Source organism: Lactuca virosa, chromosome 4 (assembly GCF_052849685.1).
Source record: "Lactuca virosa cultivar CGN04683 chromosome 4, Lactuca_virosa_CGN04683_v6, whole genome shotgun sequence".
In the NCBI taxonomy this organism is placed as follows: domain Eukaryota; kingdom Viridiplantae; phylum Streptophyta; class Magnoliopsida; order Asterales; family Asteraceae; genus Lactuca; species Lactuca virosa.
The window spans coordinates 120,341,539-120,360,077 of NC_136429.1; positions in this window are offsets into that span (position 1 = coordinate 120,341,539).

Below are 18,539 nucleotides of genomic sequence, written 5' to 3' on the forward strand. Positions count from 1 at the left end.
TGCTGACAATCGGATCGGACTAGATAAAGCACCAAAGCATTTAAATAATAGAGATAATGACCGAACCTCGCCCACGATAGTCGTGGGGTTATGCGATGAGCCAAGCGTTGCCTATGCAGCTTGAGCTGACTTGATACTCCTTCATTGAGAGGAGTGTGAGCTAATCGGTGCAACGCAACGTAACTGTTGTTGCGATCATGCGGATCGAGGCTGCTAAAGAGTGTTGCACGACACTGATGTCGATGGAATGTCGGACCGGGGTAGCTAGGAAGCGTACGTTTTCCCTTCAGTCCCTAAGACTGTTATGCGGCACAGATGTTGTGGTAGTCATGCGCATATAGAATGCCACAAGTAACCATCTACATAGCCTGCATTAATAACCGTCTTGAGGGTCTTTCTTGCTCGGGCTACACCTAGCTGGATTCCCCCCCAGTCTGATGTGGGTGGCGCAGGTAGCCGTGTCAGACTATGTTGTCAAACCAATAAACCGCAAGGTTGTTGACCATAATATAAGTGGAAGAGATTCCAAGAGCTGTGCGATTAGGTTGCTAGCGAGGGTCACATAGCGAGACTATTGTCGATAGCCAGACAATAGAATTTTTGAGGGATAGGCAGTGAGGCTATAGGTTGGGGTTGCATAGCAGGACCGTTTCCGAGAGCCAGGAAACGGAGGTGCTGTGGGGTATGCGGCGAGGCTACAGGTAGGGTTGCACAGCGATACCATTTCCGAGAGCCAGGAAACAGAGATGCGGTGGGGTACGCGGCGAGGCTGCAGGTAGGGTTGCACAGCGAGACCATTTCCGAGAGCCAGGAAACAGAGATGTTGTGGGGTACGCGGCGAGGCTACAGGTAGGGTTGCACAGCGAGACCATTTCCGAGAGCCAGGAAACAGAGATGTTGTGGGGTACGCGGCGAGGCTACAGGTAGGGTTGCACAGCGAGACCATTTCCAAGAGCCAGGAAACAGAGATGTTGTGGGGTATGCGGCGAGGCTACATGTAGGGTTACACAGCGAGACCATTTCCGAGAGCCAGGAAACAGAGATGATGTGGGGTACGCGGCGAGGCTACAGGTAGGGTTTCACAGCGAGACCATTTCCGAGAGTCAGGAAACAGAGATGTTGTGGGGTCGTAGGTAGCATGGCCGCTGTCGGGATGACCTTCTTGCTGGAGAGTATCCTCACTATAGCATGGTGTAATGTAGATAACACTTCATCGATCGTCCGAGCACAAGAGAACCATGATGACTGTGAGATAGGAAGCACCAAGATCATGGTGTGGAATAAGCTTGTGATGCGCGACTTATGGTGCGCGACTTAGGAGAATAGCTTGGGCTTAGCAGCCAATGATCATGGAGATGTTACGCGGGAGAGCAACCCGCGGAATGGATTGGGCTTGGCTTCCAGCGATCGTAGATAAGTCACGCGGAAGAGCGTCGCGTGGAATGGTCGGAGCATGTTGCTATAATGGAGTCAGGCTAAGAAACCAGGCGACTCGAGGCAAAGGTACTGAACCTCGCATGCGGAGCTTGCCGCTATAACTGAGTTAGGCTGAGAAGCCAGGCGACTCAAGGCGAGGGTACTGAACCTCGTATGCGGAGCTTGCCGCTGTAATGGAGTCGGGCTGGGAAGCCAGGCGACTAAAGGCGATGGTACTGAAACTCGCATGCGGAGCTTGCCGCTGTAATGGAGTTGGGCTGGGAAGCCAGGCAACTCGAGGCGAGGGTACTGAACCTCGCGTGCGGAGCTTGCCGCTATAATGGAGTCGGGCTGGGAAGCCAGGCGACTCGAGGCGAGGGTACTGAACCTCGCACGCGGAGCTTGCCGCTGTAATGGAGTCGGGCTGGGAAGCCATGCGACTCAAGGCGATGGTACTGAACCTCGCATGCGGAGCTTGCCGCTGTAATGGAGTCGGGCTGGGAAGCCAGGTGACTCGAGGCAAGGGTACTGAACCTCGCGTGCGGAGCTTGCCGCTGTAATGGAGTCGGGCTGGGAAGTCAGGCGACTAAAGGCGATGGTACTGAACCTCGCATGTGGAGCTCGCCGCTATATTGGAGTCGGGCTGGGAAGCCAGGCGACTCAAGGCGAGGGTACTGAACCTCGCATGATTGGGCGTAGCACCCCACAATCTATGCGTCTAGCTCGTGTGATTAGTCTGGGTTAAAGTGGAATAGTACCTGATGCTTTGCTGCATCGTTGGTCGTACTAATAATTGATGCCTCGGTGTCTTGACTGTTTGTCGAGGGCTATGCGGGGATGCTACTTAAAGCTGGATAGTGTAGCTACCGTCAAGTGGTGTGTAGCGAGACCGCCGTCGAGAGCTGGTCATCAGGGCCGCTGAGAACTGAGCATCGAGCTGCTAGCGATAGATGAGCAGTACGACCACTGAGAGCTGGGCAACGAGACTACCGAGGGTTGAACGACGGGGCTGATCTTTCGACTCGGAATATTAATGTCACCTCGGGAGTGCACTATCATGTATAGCATCAGCTCTTCATCTACTTTAGCTCTGCCCCTTCGGAATATTGTCGTACCAACCATTCCCCCCCCCCCCTTTTTTTTCTTAGAGGAGGCGAAGAAAAGGAAAGATGGATGTATAGCCGCTGAAAGCAGAGATACATAGCTGCTGGAAAGAGCTAGGCGATCCAAGTACTAACAAAAACTAGGTAGCACAGCTGGCGAGAGTTGAGTAGCGCGACTGCTGGGAGTCAGACAAAGTAGCTGCTGATGATTGGGCTTTGTGGCTGCTGAGCTAGGTCCTGTCGCTACTGAAGGTCTTGCCGCGCGACTACTAAGAGTTGGCCAGTAAGACTAGCAGGGGCCGGTCAACATGAATGTGAGAGCTGATTAGCGAGACTTCCCAGGATTGGTCAACACGGCTGCTGATAGCCGCACAGCGCAGTTACTGATGTCTATTTCGAAATGCTTCACTAGTAGTAGTAGCGTACTACTCTTCCCCTCCCTTTTTTTGGAAATGTTGTGAGCGGCCGAGTTGCAACGCATTCTATAGAACCAAGCTTGCTCTGCGCGAGTATTACATTGTTGATTGTCGTCTTGCAAGAGCGAGTCATCTAATTGTTGAGATAGTCCAAATGATTAAATATGGGAGAAAACCAAAGTATAATGGCAGCAGCCCATTTATGGATGAGCCCAAATGTTGAATCGTTAGCCCAAATCCCCTTTTTTTATATTATTATTATATGGTGCGAGATGAACTGGACCGCAACACATCTTCTTTAAATTGGATTTTGCTAGGTCAAATCACAGCAAGAAAGCGTTGAGCGGCTAATTGGTAAAATATGGCTCGTTAAAAATTGCCCGATATCATATGGCCAATTTTAGGAGGAGCCCACAGTAACCACAGTCCATTTGTGTAAAGATAATTAGCCCAAATTTTTTTTATTATATGGTGCGCATATGGGCTGGCCAGCTTTGGGCCCATTGGTTTTCTCGTTTGTTGCGTCTTGGGGATAGAAGGATTCCGTCCGACATCTTATTTTCCCGATCTGTCACGTGGGGAGCTAAAAAGGAACACGTCGGTGACTGGCTATCTTGTGACTCCTAGACATCTCGCCGGCCTTTCCCGATGGTTCGTCGCCTGGAGACTATGGCGGAGAAAGAAAACAGAGCGGCGATTCCGGCAGCGACATTGGTATGTTGGGTCGCCGGTAGTGATGAGGCAATGACAGGTAGTCTGGCAGAGGGAGCATCTCTTAGAGACTGAGGTTCTTCGACTGGCCGACGGGTGCGGTGGTTAATTGGACACAGGGGCGCAGAGGTTGTTCTGGGTCGCCGATGAGACTGTTGCCGCCAGAGATCGCTCGTCGGAGCTATAGGTTGGTGATGGCTTGTTTCTGATCGCTGGGTCAATGGAGAGGATAGGCAAGTCAGGTGGGTATGGATGACAGCGAGAGGATTGGTCCTGGTCCTGGTGGTTTGGTTTTGCTACCGGTGACTGGATATGGTCCGGATGCGCTGGTTATTTGCTTCGGATTTGCTGTCTGCAAGCTTGAGACGAAGGCTGGCAAGTTGCGACGGGATGTGATGTTAAACTTGTGATCTTGAGGAAGGAGATAAACACGTGATATTCGTCTGGTCACGGATGGCCTGATGAGGAGGAATGACTTTGCAGTCAACAAGGAGCTCCTGGATCGTCGTTGAATTTATTCGGTGGTGACCGATCATCTTAGGGTGATGACATCGGACGTGGAAACTGTTGTAGTAACCTGTGGTTCACCTACGGAGATCGTCCGAGTTCCAAGGAAGAGCTGGACCAAGCGGGTCCCACTTAAGTCTGTTTTTTTCTTTTTCTGCCAGCTGTTGGTTTTTTGTGGTGACTGTTGACTTTTAATAGTCTTTTGTATTTGTGGGGCCCTTAGGGTATGTAATTGACAGAAGAGATGTAACATGTGGTACAGCTGGTTACCACCTCTTCTCCTCTTTTGGTCTTCTTTTATCTTGGTCATGAAGCGACAAAGAATAATACAGCTGTGATTTGTTGGACCACATACAACAATTTGTCCAATGTGTAGACATGGTTACCCCCCCCCCCACCTTTTTTTGTCAGCTGATGCGAAAACGTAACTCACGAGTCTTGTAACTTAAATGGTAAAACCATAAAGTAAACTTTTACCAATGTTTTGAAATGTATAAGAATTAAAGCGCAACTTAAACAAACTTATACACATAAATTCATTACTAAAATGAATTTTATATTATATATGAACTGGAATATGATAAAATTTATAAAAGCTTCTTTGCTTCTCAATTTTCTTAGTAAATCATTGAGAATAATGGTAAAACTGATCTGGGATGAAAATGTGTTTTCTGAAAATTTGAGGTAAAAAATTCGTAGAAACTTATTTCTTCCTTCAAGCTTTTAAATCTTGAGTACACTTATATACAGAAAATCATGAACTAAATGAGATTTTCTGGAAACATATAAACTAAAAGTGGGATAGAACCCATAAAGAACTTCTTCTTCTCTCTCTTCTTTTTTCTGAAGAGTTTTGTAAAATGTACAAGCTACATAGCTGTATTGTACAAATAATTGTTAGTGGGTAAGCATGTACATGGAAATACACAGCTAGAGAAGGATCTTCAGATGATATGTGAAGAAGAGATGGGATAAAACTCATAAAACACCTCTTTTCTTTTCATCTTACTGGGAAAAACCCCAAAATATAAACAAAAACGGGTTTGACAAAGTTTTCTTCTTATAAACTTTCTTTTCCCTTCAGCTTGCTCAACAAGCTATCAAGATATGGGAAAACACCAAAAATATAAAAAGTGGTGTAAAATTTCGAGTTTTCTTCTGATTTTATGAACTGAAAAATATGAGTGGTAACTCATAAAACTTCTTTTCTTCTGAAACTCTCTATAAACCCCCAAAATGTAAACAAAAACGGATCTAAGAAAGTTTTTGCATATTTGGGGAGTATTTGAGTGAAGAAAATCATGTAGATCCATAGATCTGAATTAAACATGAAATGGATCTAACAAAGTTCTGTCCTCACTAAACCTTCTTTACTCTTTAGCTTGCTTAAAAGGTCTGAAAATCTTTTGTTTTCCATCTCTAGACTTCTAGAGGAAGCATCAGAGAAACAACTTGAATGAAGTTGTACATGAGAAATCAGAAACCAAAACCGATTTTCTTAAAAATGAACGAGCAAAAGAGATAAAGACTTGTAAAATATTGTTTGTTCTTCAACTTGGTGAATAAAATTCGAAAATATGAACAAAGATGGGGAAAAACTCATAGAAATCTCTTTCCTCCCCAACTTTCTGAATAATCCAACAAAGATGGATCTGATAAAATCTTTTAACTTGAGAATTGCTCAAATAAACTAAAACAAGGCATATTTAGATATCTGAGCAAAAACAAGGTAGATCTAACGATCTGAGCAAGAAACTCAACAGATCTAAAGATCTGAGCAAAAACTAAACAGATCTGAAAGATCTTAGCGAAACCAAGTCGATCTGAACAGATCTTGGTAGAAACCAAATGGATCTAAACCAAATGGTGGGTAGAAATGAACAGATCTAAACAAATCTTAGAGGAAAACACATCAGATCTGAGGAAAAACGAGCTTGAAAGCGACTGAGGCTTTTGCTACTTGCTCGAATCCGGGATGGCGCCAAATGATGCGACATCGACCTCCGGTGAGCCTTCTGGTCTTCTGTTGCGGCGGAGATCTGGATATCACAGTGCAAAGTCGTTAGAGCCGTCCCAGGTACTGTGCCCCGGGAGCGGACTCCGACGGTCAAGTTAGATCAGCTAGAAGATCTGAGATGGTTCTCCATAGCTGGAGGGAACCATCTTGGTGCTAGTGGTGGTGTATGGTGGCTGACGGCGGAGGGTGGTAACTGAGCCACCCGGCCGGAGTATAGGGTGGCGGCTGAGCCATGGGGAAGATCCAGTGGCGGCTGAGCCACCTGGAAGAGAGTCCCCCTTCATGGAGAAGGCATTATTCTATTTATAGTGGACAATTAGGTCAAGGGGAATTGGGTCAGGCCTTGGGCCAGCTCAATTCAGGCCCAACTAGCAAGGAGCTGGGCAAGGCCGCCCAGAGGCGTCGGGCGGGGCTGGCGGGCGCGCACCATGAAAGTATGGCAGGGGAGCGCCAGGCGAGGGAGCGCCAGGCGAGGGGAGCGCCAGGCGAGGGAGCGCCTGGCCGGGCCGGCAGGAGAGTCCCCATCAGGGCTGGCAAGGGAGTCCCCAGCAAGGCTGGCAAGGGAGCGCCAGGCAGGGCTGGCAGGAGCGCGCCAGACCAGGATGGCGCGCTAGAGCAGTCTGGGCCATGCTAGTGGACCATATATCATCAATATCCTTGTGATAGGTCCATATCTAAATTTGCTTCCACTTCCTCAAAGTTGATCACAACTCTCAAATAGAATTTATGCTTAAGATAACAGATTCATACCTCAAATCAATGCTCAAGACGAACTAGATGCTAGATCTAGTGTTTTCCCCTTGATACTTCTTCTTCAAGCTTGGAATCCTCCCCAAATTTCCAAGGATAAGCTTCCAATTGATCTTGCTTCACTCCCAAGAGGGTGTGCGACCGTAAACGTCTTTCTATGATGCTAAGGGAGGCTAATGGGGCGTATAATGACATTTATATAGGGGGCAAAACCAAAATTTAGGGTTTTCTTTAAACAGCTCGGACTCGCCGAGTCGAACGTCGACTCGCCGAGTCGGTCCCGTTCCGCGTTCATGATCTCACGACCCTACTCGACGAGTTGACCTCCCAACTCGCCGAGTCCATGCATAAATCCTTCCCAACTTAAACCAGGTGTTACAAGTCTCCCCCACTTGAACTAGACTTCATCCTCGAAGTCTGCCGACCCAAACAATTCTGGGTAATGCTCTCGCATCTCCTCTTCCGGCTCCCAAGTCCATTCGGAGCCCTTCCGATGTTGCCATTGCACTTTTACCAGCCTTACTTACTTATTCCGAAGAGCCTTCGTCTTCCTATCTAAGATGGCAATGGGCTTCTCGATGTAGTTTAATCTCTCATCCACCTGGATATCCCCTAATGAGACAACCGCAGCCTCGTCCGTGACACACTTCCGAAGTTGCGACACATGGAACGTGTTGTGAATCTGGCTAAGCTCCTCTGGCAGATCCAAGTGATATGCTACTTTGCCCACCTGGGTCGTGATCCTGAACGGGCCTATATACCGAGGTCCCAGCTTGCCCCTCTTTCGAAACCTGATGATCCCTCTCCAGGGCGACACCTTCAGCAACACGAAATCCCCCACCTGAAACTCAAGATCTGATCGTCGTCGGTCGGCATAGCTTTTCTAACGGCTCTGCGCAACCTGCAACCGGTCGCGCACCTGCTGAATCAACCCAGTAGTCTTGAGCACTACTTCATTGCTTCCCATGACCCGGTGTCCAACCTCGTCCCAACAAACCGGGGTCCTACACCTCCGTCTATATAACATCTCAAATGCTGCTCGATCGATACTGGCATGATAACTGTTATTGTACGAAAACTCTGCTTGTAGGAGATACGTATCCTAACTCCCTCCAAAATCCAACACGCAGGCCCGCAGCATATCCTCCAGTGTCTGGATCGTTTACTCACTCTGACCGTCGGTCTGGGGTGGTACGCCATGCTAAAATGCAGCTTAGTGCCCAACTCCTCGTGGAATTTCTTCCATAATCTGGATGTGACCGAACATCACGATCCGAGACTACCGACACAGGAACCCCATGTCTAGCCACTACCTCACGCACGTAAATATCCGCCAACTTCTCTGTGGATATACTTTCTGATATCGGAATAAAATGGGCACTCTTCGACAGTCTATCCACAATCACCCATATGGCATCCACACCCCTCGCTGTCCTTGGCAACTTTGTAATGAAGTCCATCGTGATCTCCTCCCACTTAGACATGAGAATGGGTAGCGGCTGAACCTTACCATGAGGCCGCTGATGCTCAGCCTTGACCTTCCTTCAGGTCAAGCACCGCTCTACAAACCACGTAAATTCCCGCTTCATGCATGGCCACCAATAACTCAGCCTCAAGTCCCTATACATTTTTGTAGCTCTAAGGTGTATAGAGAACCTGGACTTATGCGCTTCCTCCAATATCTTTTATCTCACTCCCCCAGTCGTCGGTACCCACACCCGACCACATTGCGTCAAGAGGCCTCGACTATCCTTAACAAACAAAGGATATTGCCCTCGGATCCTTTCTACCTTCCAATTCTCTTTCTTTACCCCCTCAACTTGAGCCTTTCTGATCATTTCCATCAATGGAGAGATTACTGTCATCCTCAAACACACACCCCCAAACGGGGAACCTGTCGTCTTACGGCTCAAAGCGTCGGCCACTACGTTGGCCTTCCCTGGGTGGTATAGAATCTCGCAATCATAGTCCTTTAGCACGTCCAACCACCTCCTTTGTCGCATGTTGAGGTTCTGTTGGTCCATCAAATACTTCAGACTCTTGTGGTCGGTGTAAATGGTACATCGCACTCCATACAAGTAATGCCTCCAAATCTTGAGGGCAAACACCACTGCCCCCAGTTCCAGATCGTGAGTAGGGTAATTTGCCTCATGAGGCTTCAGTTGTCGCGAGGCATATGCTATCACGTGCCTTCTTTGCATCAGTACCGCACCTAACCCTAAAATTGATGTGTCACAGTACACTACCAGATCACTAATCCCTCTGGTAAAACAAGGATTAGAGCCTCGCATAATTTCCGCCTCAAGGTCTCGAAGGCCAACTATTGATCCGTACCCTACCAAAACGTCACATTCTTCTTGGTTAGTCGTGTCAACGACACAACAATCTTGGAGAAGTCCTGAATAAATCTCCGATAATAACCCGCTAAACCCAAGAAGCTACGAATCTCTGATGCATTCTTCGGTACTTCCCACCGCATCACAGCCTCAACCTTGGTTGGATCTACCGAAATACCCTCCTGATTGATGATATGCCCCAAGAATTGTACCTCCCGCAGCCAGAAATCACACTTGGAAAACTTGGCATACAACTTTTCCGCCCTTAGGGTCTCCAGCACCTCCCTTAAGTGTTGTTCGTGCTGCTCTCTGGTCTTAGAATAGACCAAGATATCATTAATGAAAACGATCACCGACCGATCCAGCATCGGTCTACACACCTTATTCATAAGGTCCATGAACGCTGTTGGGGCATTGATGAGCCCAAACGGCATCACTACAAACTCATAATGCCCATACCGAGTCTTGAAAGCCGTCTTCGGTATATCCTCATCCCGAATCCTCATCTGATGGTATCCCGACCGAAGATCAATCTTGGAAAACCAAGACGCACCCTGCAGCTGATCGAACAAATCATCGATCCTTGGCAACGGATATCGGTTCTTCACCGTTAGTTTGTTTAGCTCTCTATAATCGATACACATCCTGTGGGAGCCATCCTTCTTCTTCACGAAAAGGATTGGTGCTCCCCACGGGGAACTACTCGGACGAATGAACCCTCGGTCTAACAGCTCCTGAAGCTGTGTAGATAACTCTTGCATCTCAGGTGGTGCCAACCGATATGGTGCCTTTGCTATCGGAGGGGCACCCGACACCAATTCTATGCGAAATTCCACCTGCCTCTCCGGAGGCATCCCTGGTAACTCCTCGGGGAAAACGTCCCGAAAGTCCTGAACAACAGGCACACTGCCTACATCCTTCGTGATCTCTACCTTTGTATCCGAGATATATGCCAGAAATCCCGTACAACCCTGCTGCAGGAACCTCCTAGCCCTTGCAGCCGAACAGAGGGTCGGTACCTGCGATGCCTTATCACCATGTATCACCAGTTCTCCCCCACTTGGGGCTCGAACCCTCACCAACTGATGCTCACAGTCAATCATGGCCCCGTTGACCCCCAACCAATCCATTCCGATAATTACTTTCAGTCCTCGCAACGGTATCGGAACTAGGTCGACTCGAAATCTCCCACCAAGTACATTCAAGACACAGTCCCGATACACCCTCGTAGCACTAACGGTGCGGTCATCCGCAATCTCCACCTCGAGCGGGGAATCCAAAGTTCTCGGCGCTTCCCGGAACTTCTTGCTAAGCGCAAGAGATACTAACGATCGGGTTGCACCCGAATCAAACAAGACATGAGCAGACATACCATTGACCAAAAAGGTCCCTATACAAGCATATGATACACATAAGCAAAACAGATACATAGAGTAGGGAAGAATAATCACGTACCAACCATAACGTCTAGCGCTGCGTGTGCCTCTTCAGTAGTCAGCTGAAATGCACGGCTCTTCACTGCTGGAGCTTCCGCCTTAGCAGGGCGTCCATCGGTAATCCTCATTGTGGTGGGCGCAGGCGCCGCCACCGCTCCTCCTTCTCCTTGCAACTTCAGACAGTTGACCCGCTTATGGCCGGTCTGGTTATAGTGAAAACAGATTAAGCCCTTCACGGGGCAGTCCCTGCTCATATGGCCCTGCTGGCCACATGCATAACATCCCGAGCCTGCGATACAGCAAGCTCCACTGTGTACCCGGCTACAATTGGCACATTGGCCCCGACCCTGCTGACTCTTGCTGGAAGTGTCTGACGTCTTAGGCTTCTTAGCCTGTCCTACTGCTGCCTGAGCCTACTCAGGCTTCCTCTTCGTACGGGATTCCAGCTCCATTTCCCGTTCCCGGGCCTTCTCCACCATTTCATTCACGGTCTTACACCCCGTAAAGCTCACAAACTCCCGAATATCGTCCCTCAGCATGGAATGATATCGGGTTCGCCTCATTTCCTCATCAGTAGTGTATTGCGGAATCAACAAAGCTCGTTCCCGAAACTTGGCGGTGAGTTCCGCCACAGTCTCGGTGGTCTGCTGCAAATCAAGAAACTCTCGCACTAATCGTTGCACCTCAATGGGTGGAGCAAACTACAGATCGAATCGCCGAACAAACTTGGCCCACGTCATCTCATCCACCCCGGCTGTTCCCACCTGTCTAGTAACCTCGCCCCACCAATCCCGGGCTCTGTCTCTCAGCATGCAAGAAGCAAACCCAACCTTTGCCACATCCGGGCAAGAACTCGTGCGCTGGGCGTTTTCGATATCCGCCACCCAGTGTCGATTGACAATGGGGTCCCTGTCCCCGAAAAACTCTGGCACCCCACACACCTTGAACTCCCGAAACGAGGGAGTTCGGGCCCCCAACAGGCCCGCAGCAATCTCAGTCCGGAATGATCTGAGTCTCTCTTCCATGATCTCCATTATGCCCTCCTTAACCGTCCAAAAAATGACTGGGGTAGCGTCAAGGATGCCCCTGGTAACCTCGGCTGCAATAAGCTCGCGCAGCCTCTCATCCATGCCATCTGTGGTGTCACCCGATACATTCCCGGATCCAGATCCCGATCCTGATCCTCCCGCCCCGAAACGTGTCACTACCATGCTGAACTGGAATGTCATAAGTCATAACTATCAGGATTTCCATAAAAGGGATCTCTCCACACCGGTCCTCCTTGAAGTTGTCAGATCTAATATTGGTTCGGGTACCGGTCCTGTGCTTTCAGTAGTACGGGCCCAATACTACCTTCCACACCTACCCGTACCTTTCCCCAAGGCTCGACCTGATAACTCCAATTTGTCCCAAATAGACCGCATTCTACCAACCACCGCATAACTTAAATCCTAGACTATTCTAAGATTTTCTCTACCCACATCAAACAGACCAAACACAACAGGTTGCCTTTTATGCATGCAAATTATACATAGAAGAGGATCAAATAGACTTTCAAATAAAAGATTCTACCCTAGGACCACAACCAGACAAGGAACAGGAAATAAGGCCAAATCAATCATTCTAAGGCTATAAGATCCTAACCGTATATAATTTTAAAAGCATACACATAGCAATTTCATACGATCATCCAAGTTCAAATATCAAAATAGCATAACTAGCATATTGGTGATATACTTACTTGGCTCGGCTGATCACGCGCGTTGCACTCTCATCTTTTCCTTCTTTCAAAAGCTTTTTATGTTATTTTTGAAAACAATTTTACCCTTTCCTTAGTTTGAGTCCTGACACACCTGAGAGTATGCCCGAATCCCTCAAACCAAGGCTCTGATACCAACTTGTAACGACCCAAATTTTACAAAGGAATTTTTCGTTTTTAATTAGTCAACCATTTTCTTAAAGCATAAAGATTCCAATAATCGTTTTCAAACCATCAACATTACAACATTTTTATTTTCAAAACATCAGAGTGTCCCCCAAACCAGATCGGAAAAGAGAGATAGAGTGCACGCCGCATCATCACGCCTTGCCATTACCCTTGGACTCAGAAGTACCTGAAAACAAATCCACAAACGGTAACCTGAAAGCTTAGTGAGTCCCCCAGAGCATACCCCACACAACCCACATAACATATTAGCTATAAAGCTACCTCTACACATATCACATGTCAATTAGCCATTAAGCTATCCCTACCGTTAGCCACAAAGGCTATCTCTACCATCAGCCATAAAGGCTATCCCTACCATTGGCTATAAGGCCGTCTCTACCATTAGCCATACGGCTATCTCTATCGTTAGCCACAAAGGCTATCTCTACCACATATCATGCACAAATACATATCACACCTCTACATAACAAGTAAACCAACTATCACAAAATGGGCCGGCCTTGGTGCCTTAGACCCATTGGTATGGTGAGAAGACTCACCTCTCAAAGGCTGAACTGGCAAACTATAATCAGATATATCCCATGCTGCTCCTCCCAAACTGCTTATAATCAATGAGTAAATAACTCAGCATAATCCCATAAATACCCCCAGGGTCAACCTGGTCAAAGTCATAGTCTATAGTCAAGGTTAACAGTCCATGTTGACCTTGACTCGTCGAGTACAATAATTCACTCGTCGGGTCCCTTGCTTAACTCGCCGACTCGCCGAGTCACCCGAGGGACTCGTCGAGTTCCTTGATGTGTACGGCCGTACACCTCTGACCGTAAACCCTTGGCCGAACACCCTTGGTCGTACACTCTTGGTCGTACACTCTTGGCCGTACACTCTTGGCAGTACACTCTTGGCCGTAAACGAGAAAACCCTCTTGACTCGCCGAGTCACTTGCATGACTCGTCGAGTTCCCCAAAGTTCATCGTGATTACGGTCCTTTCCAGTGGGACTTAAGGTCCCAAACTTTAGATCCATCATCTCCTATTGCAGATATCACGTAAAGTTGCAAACTTTACGTGCATGCATAGCCTCACACGACCATAACACCCAAAACCAACCTTCAAACAAGGTTCTTATGCATGGAGAGGGAATGAGCTCAATAAAAGATGCAACTTTATGATATTTGGAGCCTAAGAAGGTCCAGATCTGGAACCATATCCTTGTGATAGGTCCATATCTAAATTTGCTTCCACTTCCTCAAAGTTGATCACAACTCTCAAATAGAATTTATGCTTAAGATAACAGATTCATACCTCAAATCAATGCTCAAGACGAACTAGATGCTAGATCTAGTGTTTTCCCCTTGATACTTCTTCTTCAAGCTTGGAATCCTCCCCAAAATTCCAAGGATAAGCTCCGAATTGATCTTGCTTCACTCCCAAGAGGGTGTGCGGCCGTAAACGTCTTTCTATGATGCTAAGAGAGGCTACTGGGGCGTATAATGACGTTTATATAGGGGGCAAACCCAAAATTTAGGGTTTTCTTTAAACAGCTCGGACTCGCCGAGTCGGACGTCGACTCGCCGAGTCGGTCCCGTTCCGCGTTCATGATCTCACGACCCTACTCGACGAGTTGACCTCCCAACTCGCCGAGTCCATGCATAAATCCTTCCCAACTTAAACTAGGTGTTACAATTAATATGTATAATATACTTAATGATTTATTATTTAACATACACACATGTGATTATACTACATATATATCTTAAATTTTAAGTAATTATTCACGAAGTGAGACCATTGTGTGTTTTTCAGTTTTTGTGTATTTACATGTATCTAATTTTTTTATATATATTTCAATCAACTTATGGTTTTAACTTATGATTTTGACATATATAATTTCCCTAAAAATAATTCTACATGAATTACCGAATCTGAGTACTCCCCCGAATATTCGCTACTGGGTAGTCGGCCGAACATGTACCTAGTAGCGAGTTCTACAACCATGATTGTTATTATAATTTTGTTTATAATTTAATCATTGGAACTGTCTATTACTTGTAATTTGACTCAATTTTCAGGTTACCACAAACAATAATAGGTTACGGTGGTTAAACTGTAAATAAAATATTAATGTTAACTTTTTTGTCAATAGGCCAAAAATATAAATACTTTTTTTTTCAGTGCATAATAATTTATAACCTCAAGTCTTATATATTTTAAGATTAAAAGTGTATTTGAGATTTCATTTTGAACCTCAAAAAAATAGTTAGGCAAAATGATTTATTGACTTATGGTGATCAGAAAATGAGTTTTTTTTAAAAGAATTTGGATTAGCTTTTGTGGTTAGTTGAAAATATTGCATTAATTCAATGATAGATCGATAGATCCATAGAGAATATGCATTAATTCATACCAAATACTTTGTTGAAAACAATGCATTAATTCATCCATAGATCGATAGAGTAGATGCAAAAAAATTTCGTCTGCATGACATAGAAGTTATATTCTTGCGATAACTCAACAATAAGTATTTTTAATTTATATAAAATATAGATTACAATACTATGTTGATAGCAATATGCTATGATTTAAAAAATCCAAACAACAAACGTCATACGATGTTCATTCTCTCTTGGATTTTCATAATGGTTATCAATATCAACAATGGTTTCATAATTGTCTAAAATCTTATTTATGCAACTGGAAAAAAAAATTATCTATAGATCATGTTTATTTTAATCGTGTTTTTTATACACACCAACCCACATGAAGATTTTTCAACCAAGTACTTGGTATGTGGATGTATTTCGTATCGAAATTTGATTTAGTTCCATCATCAAAAACTAACAATACATTTCATAACAATGTATTTTTATATTTTAATCTGCTTTCACATTTTATTAAATAGAAATATAATTAAAAAAATTTATATATTTAATATCATATATTAAAAATCAAACAAATTGTAAAGGTTGTTTCAGCAAAAGTAGATTATAATTTAATTTTAAAATAGATAAGACTTGAGCTTAAAAATTATTATGTATTAAAAAAAATATTACTTATATTTTGGCCTATTGACAAAAAAGTCATTTTTGATATTTTATTTACAATTTAATCATCGAAATCTATTATTGTTTGTGTTACCTACAAATTAAGTCAAATTACAATTAATAGTCGGTTCCGGTAGTTAAATTGTAAAAAAAATAATAATAAATAAAAATAAAAATGTCTGATAAATAAAAGAACTTTTTTACATATTTCCCAAATATAAAAGGCAAAGCAAAATAACAAAATCAATAAAAACCAAACATTGAGCACCACGTTAACTTGTTTCCGAAATCTACATTTACGGAAGATTCACTTATCATGAACTCCGTTATAAACGTGGCTGTGGGATGCATAGTTGCATATAGAGCAATCGCAAGAACAATATAGAAAACTTTTTCTAAAAAGTAAGTTCAAAAAAAAAAAAAAAAGGAATACTTAAAAGGCTAATATTACCCTTTTCGTTATCAATGTCGCTCATATTGTGAAAAAACCAACAAATCCCATTTTGGTTTTCCAGATCAATGTTTTGAATGGAAAATACGAGTAAAGAAAAGTTCTTAAAGATTCAGGTACAAACTTCAAAAACAACAAATCAAAACCAACACAACCGGAAGCTAACATCAGAATTAAAGCATCACACATTTTATGCACGTTATCTGAAATGCTTTGAATTTTAAATTGGGATTTTTTTTAAATGATGTGTAGGTTGTCTTGTACTGCAATTTTTAAACATTAACACCCAAATGTAAAGAAGTATCGCTTGTATTGTTAGCACTTAGCACCATTGCTAATCATGCAAGTTGAAGCAACCAAATCATGTGGTTGTACTGCAATTTTTGTTTTATTTATGATATTGGCCGGGACTACAATTCATGTCACCGTACATGAACTACGATCCCCACACCAATCCCGACAAGTTACGGTTTACAATATTGTGAAAACAATTTAAAATTCTTTCATAGCAAAGAAACAAAGTATTTATTGTTGACTATTAGCAAAGAAGATGTATGTAAAAAGTCTTCCCTAGCAATGGTGAGCAAAAACCGAACAGCAAACCGAAAAAACCAAAAAAACCGCATAAACCGAAACCGAAATAAAACCGACGGTACGGTTTTAGTTTTGCAAAAGCCGAAAATGTTCGGTGCGGTGCGATTTCTAGTCTTGCAAAAACCGCAAAAAACCGAACCGCGCCGCATATATATATATATATATATATATATATATATATATATATATATATATATATATATATATATATATATATATATAGTAAGTGTTGATATTTGTAAGAGCGAAAAACTCATAACAATTAAAATTTCTATAAATATAAATATTTATCTTATCAGATGATGATTGTATATTTTTAAGCATACATTTAGTGATATTTATAAGAAAAAATAATGTTTATGACATTTTTTAACATTTAAATATGAAGTAGTATCGATCATAGTATCATTTTTATGAATACATTAATTGATATTATCTCATGTAAATGTGAAACAAATATTAAATTTAATTCGTATTATATTCAAGCATTACAAGCATGTTGGATGAATGAATATGTCATTTGATTTCAAACCAAGAGGTGGTGGTATCATAAAAACTTAACCGCAAAAAACCAAAAGGCAAAACAAAAAAATAATAATAAAACTGACAAAAAACCGCAAAAAAAACCGAACCGCAAAAAAACCGCAAATACCGAACCGCATAAAAACCGAACGGTGCGGTTTCTAAACTTCAAAAAACCGAAGTTGCGGTTTTCGGTTCGGTTTTAGGCAAAAACCGTACCGAACCGCACCATGTTCACCCCTACCTAGCATGGAATGAGGTTGCCGATCAGCAAAACTAAGGAGAATAAAATATGACAATAACTTTATAACATCTAAAATTATTCAAAATGGTCTCTAATACAACCTGGATCGATGAGAATTTGCTTAACTTCCTTAAGTTTAACTATAATAATATGTTTTTATTTGATTTAATATCCACTTTGATTAATTAAATTATTGCGTACATAGACTTGTTTATTAAGTAATTTGTACCTATTGAGTATTACTCAGAAGCCACTAGGTTATTACAAGCATAAGTTATCCAACATTTCTAAGCTACCAGTTTGGTTTGCAGAAAGAGTCTCTCTCTCTCTCATATATATATATATGTATATATATATATATATATATATATATATATATATATATATATATATATATATATATATATATATATATATATATATATATGGAAAAGTTCAATAGAGAACCATAATTATTGGTTCTTCAAGGAACCAAATCTTTTTTTCAATTTCTAGAGCTTATTATTTATCGAAAAAAAAAAATCTAAAAATATATAAATTTATATATTAACATTGTGAATGTGAAAAATATTTTTCGGATTCACCGTGTGAATCCGGATTCACATTGTGAATTTTCAAAGATTCACATTGTGAATTTGACGTAAAAAAAAATTGAATTTGATATCATTTGAAAAAGGATAAAAAGTTATTAATTTCTGTATTTTTAGTTTTTTTTTTTGATATAAAATAAGTTTTAAAAGTTGAAAAAAAGATTAGTTCCTTGGTTAATTATGGTTCTCTATTGAACCTCACCCTCTATATATATATATATATATATATATATATATATATATATATATATATATATATATATATATATATATATATATATATATATATATAGAGAGAGAGAGAGAGAGAGAGAGAGAGAGAGAGAGAGAGTGTGTGTGTGTGTGTGTTAGGATCATGTATAATCATCAAATATTGTATGAATGTGAGACTCATTTTGGACCACTCATTTGATAAAAGTATAACTGAAATTTTAACGTTACGTAATTATGGTAAT